The sequence below is a fragment of the Falco naumanni genome, chromosome 14 (genome assembly GCF_017639655.2).
Source record: "Falco naumanni isolate bFalNau1 chromosome 14, bFalNau1.pat, whole genome shotgun sequence".
Taxonomy (NCBI): Eukaryota; Metazoa; Chordata; class Aves; order Falconiformes; family Falconidae; genus Falco; species Falco naumanni.
In genome coordinates this window covers 12,685,626-12,695,683 of record NC_054067.1, presented here as the reverse complement: position 1 = coordinate 12,695,683, position 10,058 = coordinate 12,685,626, and the positions used below count along the sequence as shown (strand labels likewise).

Sequence of the window (10,058 nt, the reverse complement as noted above, 5' to 3'; positions counted from 1 at the left end):
GCCGCCTTCAGTTTTAAATTGAAGACCTAGAAAAGCTTTTGATCTGCTCACATCTACCTTCCAAAAATGGTGTGGGATTAGAAAGGTTTGTTCCTAGGGTCTCAAAACTGGCTGAAAGGTAGACTTGGCCTCCCCACCATGCTGGTCACTGCAGCGGGCAGGTGGGCTGGGGACTGCTGCTCTGTGTGACAGCATTTCCTGACAAACATTCCTCCATGCACAGCCTGCGGGAAGCCCCGTGCCACTACGAGTAGTTTGCCCGTGGCTTTTTCCATTGCTGTGAGATGTGTCTTGGCCCAAAATGATTTTCAGAGGTGCAGTGGAATTGTTACATGTCCATCCAGTGGGTCTGCATGAGCCAAGTGAACCTGTGTTTGGAGGTACATCTGACCTACTGCTTGTGAGGAATAGATGTATGAAAATGGGCAACCTTTATAAACAGCAGTGATATTTCTGTAGAACATGACGGCATGAGTAGAAAATTAACATCTGTCTGTCAGCTCTGGGAAAAGGACTAAGGCTCATTAAAGGCTGTTCTGACAAGGACCAGGAAGATCATGTTTCCCAAGGTTTAATTTTCCCAGGGAGAGGCTGAGATCAGATTTGAACCTTCTTTCTGATTGAGTCATTTACCTCTCTCTATTCCTTTTTGTGTAATATGAGAATAACATCGCTGGCATCTTGAGCAGTTCGAAATCCTTGGGTGGAATGATCCAAAGAACTGCAAGCTATTTGGAATGTATGGACCGAAACCCTAACTCCACGTCTGCTATTGTCCTCAGCCAAGTCAGCAGCCTCAAATGCTTCTGTTTCTTGTGAGACCCTGACAAGACACCCTGACATTTAAAAAAATCTTGGATCAGGATTTCTCTCTAGCTTGGAGAACCGGCTCTTCCTTTACTTATTTTTCTTTTCTAAGAAAAAGAGTAAGCATACCCAAAATTGATTATCCTATTTTTGTTCCTCAATTTTAACTTTAAAACAGCCTATTTGTAAGTTATTAAATCTTATGCCAGACACACAAATTGCAGTTAAGAAAGGAGGTGAATGTGTCTGGCATTTTCCAGTGCACACATGGCCATATCTAGCCTACAATGAGAGCCGACAGTGCTGAAAGGTGGTGGGGAGATGTCGGCCAGCAGCGGGAAGAGTGTCTGTGTCAGGTCTCTGGAAGACCGACCACAGCGCCTTTTGTGCATTTGTATTTCTCCACCACTCCCTTTTCTTCCTCTCCATGTGTATTTTGTCTCCTCCTCCTCCTCCTGTGTGTGTGTGTGTGTGTGTGTGTGTGTGTGTGTGACTTCTCCCTCCCTTCCTCTGGATCAGCCGCTGGCCAAGGAGACCTCTCCAAAGGGTTGGACACTTTGTGGGATTGTCCTTGTTCCTCCTGTATTTGCCGAGTCAAGGGTATCTCTTTGCAGGCTTGGAGAGATGCTGTTACTGCTGGTGATGTGATTGCATAGCAACACAGCAGCGCTGGGCGGTGGAGGAGGAGAGGCAGGGAGTGTGCAGACAGCAGCGCTCAGCCTCAGCATGCATCCCTGTCACAAGGACTCCTTTGCTGATTCACAGAGGCAGCCCCCGTCCCTGCTCCCAAAGCCTGGCAGCCGCTGCCCCCTGCGTCTCAGACCTGGCGGACTCAGAAGGTAGGCCATGACAAAATTTGTTTCCCACTCAGATCCTGGCTGGGCTGGAAAAGGGGGAAATAACGACAGATGGTTAACCTCGGAAATACGCTCTTTGGGCATGTGTGCATGTGCATATCCCTTCACAGCAACACTGTCTGTGTGTGTGCGGGCAAGAAACATGCAGAGAAGGAAAAGGGTGTCAGGGGGGCACAGTAGGGGTGAGAGAGGAGCCCAGGACCATTTCCACAAGGGAGAGGCTGTGAACCAGCGAGTGATGCAGATTCCCAAGGCAAACAATAGTAGCCAGCATCCTGATTTCACCAGCTTTGATTCTTCGCACACTGAAGGCTTATTTACCCTGGCAGTGTGTTAGCCTGAGCTGAAGGACTGCTCCCGGCGGGGCGCGGGGTGGCCTTCTAGCACCCTCCTGGGAGGATCAGACAGCAGGGCAAGGCAGGGACCCAAATATTTCTTGAGTAGTAAGCTGGGATCAGACTCTAGTCCTAGCTCTGCCCTTTTCATTCACTACCTTGCCCACTCCAGCTTCGCTCCTTTATGTGTCTGCCCTCCCCTCCCCCAGCTTCTCCCCGACCCCTTTCACTCATTCCTTCTCCTTCTCCTCTTTCAAGGCCTTACATTGCCGCTGCTGACCTTCCCTTTGCTGTGGGCAGCCCTGACCAGTTGCAGAACCACCTGCAGGAGGCACAGGACCTTTCCTGCTGCCTAGGGCTCAGCACTCTGCCTCCCCCTCCGTGCCAGACAGGGCAGCCTGGGCAGTGGCTCACTAAGATTTAGTGCCACTTTGCACAAGAGATTATTACCAGTCCCCAGTCCAGCCCCCTCTTCCCTTCAGCCTTCCCTCCAGCACGGCATCACAGGTGTAGAGCTCAACTGGTGGAGTTGCCAGCATCATATTCATGGGGTCTCAATGATGAGATTGCCCCTGTGCAGTGACGGGGGCGTGGAGCAATTAATTTCACACTTTTAAAGGCTGTGCTGTCTGTGGGAGAAACTGTGGTTTGTTTGAGTTTTGGTTTTTAGCATTGAATAAAAGACTCCAGTCAAATCTACGTCAGTCTGGTCTACCTGTGCCCTAATCCAAGGTCCTTCACACCTTCTCTCCTTCTGCTGCTTACCAGTCTCTTGAGCTCTCGGAGTTCTTGCTTAATTGTTCTCTTTAATGTCTTTTATTGCTCAACCGCTGTATCCTACAGCAACACGCTGTGCGAAGTCCCGGCTACAAGGCTCAGTCACACAGGACGGTTTCTGTGTTTCTGGCAGCCGTGTGTAGCACATGTGCCTGCTGTGGCTCTGGTGCCATCTCACACCCTCTCCTGCCAGCTCCCCACCCTGAAAGCTGCTTTCTCTGCTGTGGCAGGAATGGGCCAGGCAGGGCTCTGGTGACAACCAGTGTGTGGTGGCACCCCAGAAAGGGACCAGACTATAGATGTGCAATTTCGAACAGTCTTGTTTTGCAACACTGTGCCCAGGAACGTGGGTGCCTGGAGTGCTAGGATGGAAAGGCATTGGAGTGGGCACTGTGATGCGTTACTGTGTTCAGGTCCTCCTAATTGAAAAAATTAAGATGAGGACCATTTCTCTCTGGAGTAATACCTGAGACAGATCAATTCTACTTGCTAAAATTGGCCAGGACTGCTACAGTGAATGGGGTTGCTCAGGTTGGAGTGACTCCTTTCTAAACTACATGAGATAGGGAAGGAATGAAACGAATGGGTTCAAACAAAGCCTTGAGTTCTGGAAACATATGGTGAATCCTGTTTTGAGAAATACGCATGGAGATACTGCCTCAGCAGCACACCTTGGTTACTGCAAAAATAAGCATTGGGTGCTTGTAGTGGGTGATTCTCTGTTAAGGGGCACGGAGGCACCCGTCTGCTGGCCTGATGGGGAGCCACGAGAGGTGTGCTGCCTTCCAGGAGCTAAGACCCAAGGTATTGCTGAGAGGGTGCCACAACCTGTCCAAAGCGCCAACTATTATCCTCTGGTACTCTTTAACGTGGGTACGAATAACACCACAAGCCAGAATCAAGGAAGACTATAAAGACCTCGGGGAGCAGGTGAAAAGTTTTGGTGCCCAGCTTGCTCTTCTCTTCCATTTTACCAGTAAGAGGAAAGGGTGCAGCCAGAAACAGGCATATAACACACATCAGCTTCTGGCTTCGTGGCTTGTGCTGTTGTGAGAGGTTTTGATATCTACAGGGGGACATTCTTTGGCTATAACCTGATAGGGTGGGATGGCATCCACCTGTCTAGAAGAGGTAAGGGACTCTGGAAGCAGGCTGGCCAGCTTGGTGAGGTGGGCTTTAAACTGAAGGGCTCAGGGGGAGGAGTCCAACGTGGCAATGCTTGTGCCATCACATCCAACTGGGCCCATCCACCAGCACAACCAAAGCAATGATATGTGTTCCTTAGATGCCTCCCAAGATGAGTACCAGAAGACCAGCCACTTTAGGAGTGTGTGTCACTATGGTGGACCCTCCTGCACCCCTCCTGGGAAACCTGCATGCTCAATTACATCTCTGAAACCAACACATGCAGTATGGGGAATGAACAGGAAGAATTAGAGATCTATATGTGGTTGCAGGGCCGTGATCTCATTGCAATTACAGAGAAATGGTGGGATAGCTTGTGTGACTGGAATGCTGTCATGGATGGCTACACACTTTTTAGCAAAGCAGGCCAGCAAGGAGAGGCAGTAGAGTTGCTCTTTGTGTGAGGGAACAACTGGATTGTATAGAGCTCTCCACAGGGGTGGATGCAGAATGAGCTGAGAGCCTATGGGTAAAGATTAAGGGACAGGACAACACAGGGGACACTGTTGTGGGCATTTGCTACAGGCCACCTGGTCAGGAAGAGGTCAATGAGGCCTTCTGCAGGCAATTGGAGGTAGCCTCATGATCACAGGCTCTGGTTCTCATGGAGGACTTCAGTCTCCCTGATATCTGCTGGAAGGACAACACAGACAGGCTCATGTAGTCCAGGAGGTTCCTGCAGAGCGCTGATGATAACTTTTTGACGCAGGTGGTGGAGGAGCCAGTGAGGCCAGGTGTGCTCTTAGACCTTGTCTTCACAAACGAAGAAGGGCTGGTTGGGGATGTGAAGGTTGGTGGCAGCCTTGGCTGCAGTGACCATGAGATGATGGCATTCAGGATCCTGCATGGACGAAGCAGGGCAACAAGTAGGATTGCAACCCTGGACTTCAGGACAGCTAACTTTGGCCTCTTCAAGGACCTATTTGGAGGAATCCTATGGGTTAGGACTCTAGAAGGTAGGGCGGTCCAAGAGAGCTGGCTAATATTCAAGCATTGCTTCCTCCAAGATCAAGATAGGTGTATTCCCATGAGTAAGGGATCAAACAAAGGGGGTAGGAGGCCTGCATGGATAGGCAAGGAGCTTCTGGCAAACCTCACATAGGAGAAGGAAGTTTATGGGTTGTGGAAAAAGGGACAGGCCACTTAGGACCTTGTCAGAACATGCAGGGAGGTGGTGAGGAAGGCTGTTTGGAATTAAATCTGTTGAGGGAGGTCAAAGACAACAAGAAGGACTTCTTCAAGTACATCAGCAGGAAAAGGATGACTAGGAAAAATGTGGTCCTACTTCTGAATGAGGTGGGTGCCCTGGTGACGAAGGACACAGAGGAGGTGGAATTACCAAATGTTGTCTTTACTTCAGTCTTCACTGCCAAGGCCAGCCCTCCAGTTTCCCAGGCCATGGAGGTAAGAGAGGAAGTCTAGAGAAAGGAAGATTTTCCCTTGGTTGGGGAGGATCATGTTAGAGACCACTTAAGCAAACCTGACACCCACAAATCCATGGGCTCCGATGGCATGCACGCCCGAGAGGTGAGGGAGCTGGCAGATGTTATTGCCAAGGCATTCTCCATCATCTTTGAAAGGTCATGGAGAACAGGAGAGGTGTATGAGGGCTGAAGGAAAGCCAGTGTCATTCCAGTCTCCCAAACGGGCAAGGAGGAGGACCCAGAAAACTACAGGTTGGTCAGCCTCACCTCCGTCCCTGGAAAGGTGATGGAACAGTTCATCCTGGTGGTCATCTTGAAGCACATGGAGGAAAGGAGGGTCGTCAGGAACAGTCAACATGGATTCACCAAGGGGAAATCATGCCTGACCAACCTGATAGCCTTCTCTGGTGGAATGACCGGCTGGGTAGATGAGGAAAGAGTGGTGAATGTTGTCACCTTGACCTCAGCAAGGCTTTTGACACTGTCTCCTATAACATCCTTGTATATAAGCTCAGGAAGTGTGGGTTCGATGAGTGGACAGTGAGGTGGGTTGAGAACTGGCTGAGTGGCAGAGCTCAGCGGGTGGTGATCAATGCTGCAGAGTCTGGCTGGGGCTGTAGCTTGTCGTGTTCCCCAGGGGTCAGCGCTGCGTCCAGTCCTGTTCCATTCATCCATCAATGACTGGGATGAAGGGACAGAGAGCAGCCTCAGCAGGTTTGGTGATGATTCAGGACTGGAAGGAGCAGCTGATGCCCCAGAGACTGTGCTGCCATTCAGCGAGACCTGGGCAGGCTGGAGGGTTGGGTGGACAGGAACCCAATAAAGTTCCACAAAGGCCAGTGTAGGGTCCTGCCCCCGGGGAGGGACAGACCTAGGCACCAGTACAGGCTGGGGCTGACCTGCTGGGAGGCAGCTCTGCAGAGAAGGACCTGGGAGTTCTGGTTGGCAGCAAGTTGCCCGTGGGCCAGCAGTGTGTCCAGGTGGCCAAGAAGGCCAATGGGACCCTGGGGGCATTAGAACCATGGCCACCAGGTTGAGGGAGGTGATCCTCCCCCTCTACTCTGCCCTGGTGAGGTTGGATCTAGAGTGCTGCATCCAGTTCTGGGCTCCCCAGTTCAGGAGAGACAGGGAGATACTGGGGAGGGTCCAGTTCAGAGCTACAGAAAGGATGGGGGGACTGGAGCATCTCCCTGATGAGGGAGGGCTGGGAGAGCTGGGCCTCTTCAGCTGGGAGAAGAGAAAACTGAGATGGGATCTTACCCGTGTCTGCAAATACCTTAAGGGTGAGTGTCGAGAGGACAGGGCCAGGCTCCTTTCAGTGGTGCCCAGTGACAGGGCAATGGGCACAAACTGAAACACAAGAAGTTCCTTCTGAACATGAGCAAGAACTTCTTTACCATGAAGATGACAGAGCCCTGGGACAGGCTGCCCAGAGGGGTTGTGCAGTCTTCTTCTCTGGAGATGTTCAAAACCCAGCTGAACATGACTCTGTGCAGCCTGCCCCAGCTGACCCTGCTTTGGTGAGGGGTTGGACTAGGTGATCTCCAGAGGTCCCTTCCAACCCTGACCATTCCGTGTGAGGCAAGACCTTCACTTTAGGCTGGATGCCTATGATAAAAGCACAAAAGAAGAACTGCAAGTCTCATGAAACGAGCCATACTGACCAGAAAGAATTCGGTCTTCAAAAAACCTTATTTTCAAAGGTGTATAAAGATGAAACTGAGCTTTTCAGAATCGAGCCAAAATAGTTCTATCTCATTTTCCTTTGCTGTTTCCCTTAGCATAAGAATAAGGTCACTCTGACAAATCTGAAGAAAGGGAAGGAAACGTGGCTTCATGTGGCGTGCAGCCTGCTTATGAAATGCGTGGCCTCAGGAGGCTGGAGCATCCCAGGCTTTGACTGGGACTTTATAGTAAAGACAAACTTGGTGGGGTCACAGTGGAATATTCAGTACAGAGAAACAGATGTTAGTTTGACAATGAGAATGAGAAAAAAAGTGTGGAGGAAGCCAAAAGGTAGGGCAGCGTTACCTTGGCTGTTGCGGTGGGGTAGGGGTGCCCCTTCCCACCACGGCTGGTCAGTTCTACCATCTGGCCAAGGGGCATTTTTCACAAGGCGACAAGGCTCCTTTGCTGCCCCTAACGCTTGGAGGAGAAAGACAAGACTCAGGATTTTTAGTGGGTTTAGACAGGCTGGTTTCAGGGCTACAGAACACGACTGAGTCTCTGAAGAACTGGGCTCAATTTCTATGGTTGGTGGAACCTTTTGGTCATTAGGCAGGTTATTGCTCGCGTGCTGTCCCTTTTGGGAGGCTGGAGGATGTTTGCTCCTTCCCTTGCTCCTTTTGTCTGTGGGGTCCATCAGACTGCAACTTCTCTGTGTCCAGCACAGCAGGGCTGTGTGTTTACAGCTGGGTCCTCAAGGTGCTCAGGTAATTATTCGTAGTACTTGTCTAATTGAAGGGAAAGGAGATGGGAAGAATTCCTAGGCAAACTGAGTTTTGGAGAGAGCAGCTTAAAACCCAGCCAGGAGTCTGAAATGGCATGTGAAAGAAATTTTTATTTCAATGTTCCTAAATGAATTCCTGGAAGTTATTTTTAAGCAGAGAGAGGAGCAGTTGGTTCTGCACAGCCATGTTGTAGTCACGCACCCACACTCACCTGGTTAGCTGGGGACATCATCGCCCCAGTTTCCTGGTGCAAAACTAACTGGTGAAATTTTTCAGCTTGAGTTTTTGCTTATTCTTTTGCTTGGGAAAGTGGAGAGCAAGTGAGCCAGCAGAACAGGTGTTGCTTCTTTACCGGGACCTGTGGCACCTATTTATCCATTGAATTAAAATAACGTTTTGGTTATGAGCCCGAAGTCTAAGTGATCATTTAAGAATGCAGATCATTAGATGCGGGAGTGCCCCACTTCACACCCCCCCTCAGTGAGAAAGGCATCTTCTGTGCCACTTGCTCACTGGCAGATATAGCAAAAATATTTTTTTCCTTCTTAAGGACAGCTGCTTAATTGAAGGACTCTTCATTCTAATTAACGAAGGGGACCTGGTGCTTAGGTGGAGGTGCAGTATGAAGCCTAGCCGCAGCTTTGGCATCTTGGATTTTAGCCCTTGGATGACGGGATTGTAAATGCCCGCTCGTGTGGAAGGTTGCTGGTAGTCCTTTTCCCTTTTCCTTGTACACAGGAGCGAGTGAGAACCAGGAGACTGAGGTGACTCTTTTTAAGGAGTGTGTTTGGGTTTCTATTCCTGGTTTGTAAAGAGATGGAGACTAAGGGCCTGTGCTCTAAGAGGGAGTTGTGTTGTTTGTATGCTTGGTCCCAGCAGGACAAAGACTTCTCTTCCTTCTCTCTCACCAAACCTTGACCTAGTGGGTCTTGAGAAGTAGGTCTGCTGGCCCTCGATCTAAGGCTTAAACTATTTACTTACACATGCAGAAAACAATTTTTGCTGGAACAGGATGTGCAATTGCGCTGTCGAGGGAGTCCTGCTGTCTGCCAGCTTGGGAATGCTCCCTTTGTTAGGATCTACATGGGAGCTGAACTTTGAAATATCCACAAACCTCCCACCTTTCCCCTTAAAGGACACTGAGCATGCTGAGCTAAAATGTTATTACTTCTCTTGCGCAGTAAGTTAAACAACAACAAATTCATTAACATTTCCAGCAGCATGGGACATGTTTATATTTCCATTCCCTTCATGGGATAAAGGCTGAACTGCTCTGCCTCAAAATGTTGCCGTATTTTGTTCCTTATAGGCAAAAAAGTTGTAGCCCAGAAAGAACATTTTGGAGGAAAATAGTAATTCAAAGCATAAGCCTTGTGATTGAGAGACCTCTTGACCTATATGCTGTATTTGCTGCTGTTATACGTAGTAGAGAGCTGGAAATTCAACATCTGACATTGGTCTCCAGCTTCCTCGGCACGTCCCAAATCCTGGGAATCATGTTTACTGAAGCAGGTCAGCTGCAGTGTGAATTCCCTTGTTGTTTGAGAGAGTTTGGATGCGGATTTGCATCAGGAGGATTTTAAGCAAATGCGCGAAATGGCAGAAATACACCGCGCAGCACGCACACTTGGTGGCAAGCTGCCGTCTTACCCTTGGCTGGGATGGAGGTGAGATGCTGCGGGAGACGGGGCATAGCCTGTGCACCTGGACGCTGCCTCTCCAGCCGGTGCTGCTGCTGCAATCGGTCTGTAAATAGTAAGAGCGCAGAGATCACTGAGCGGAGCAGTACGTTGTATGGCAGGGCTGCAGCAGAACTGGTTGAGCAAAGGCCATCCCCACTGCTGAAGTGTACTGAACAGGTACAGCTCAGGTAGGAAGAGGAAAAAGGCAACTACTTTGTTTCGAATACACCCTAACGCCCAAGCATTCAGCTGTTGAAATGTAACACAGCACTGAGATGTCTCATGCTTCGTTCCTCAAGGTGTACTAAGAGCAGAGGCAAGCGTTGGGTGCTTCTCATGTGGGAGGATAGGATGCAAAACAGCATGATGTAGCAAGATTGTACCTGATCCTTCTGAGGAAGGGTCTGATCACCTTTGGGCCTGGAGTGGGGACCTCCAGCAAAGATGAGACAGACCTGTGGGAAAGGTTTCACTCCTTGCTCTCTCCACTGCATGGGTGCAGTGCCCCAGTGCCTGCACCATGGTAACTGTAAAATTCCTG

At 49.9% G+C, this 10,058-nt stretch overlaps 1 protein-coding gene across 2 annotated transcripts in view; it reads left to right on the top strand.

Annotated features, from left to right (window-relative positions):
- Nucleotides 1–1,342: 1,342 nt before the first annotated feature.
- Nucleotides 1,343–10,058, top strand: part of DRP2 (dystrophin related protein 2) — a 33,575-nt gene continuing 24,859 nt past the window's right edge. For both annotated transcript variants that reach the window (XM_040614006.1, XM_040614005.1), the window contains exon 1: nt 1,343–1,646. The gene's annotated coding sequence lies outside the window, so the exon portion shown is untranslated. The remainder of the gene's footprint in view (nt 1,647–10,058) is intronic.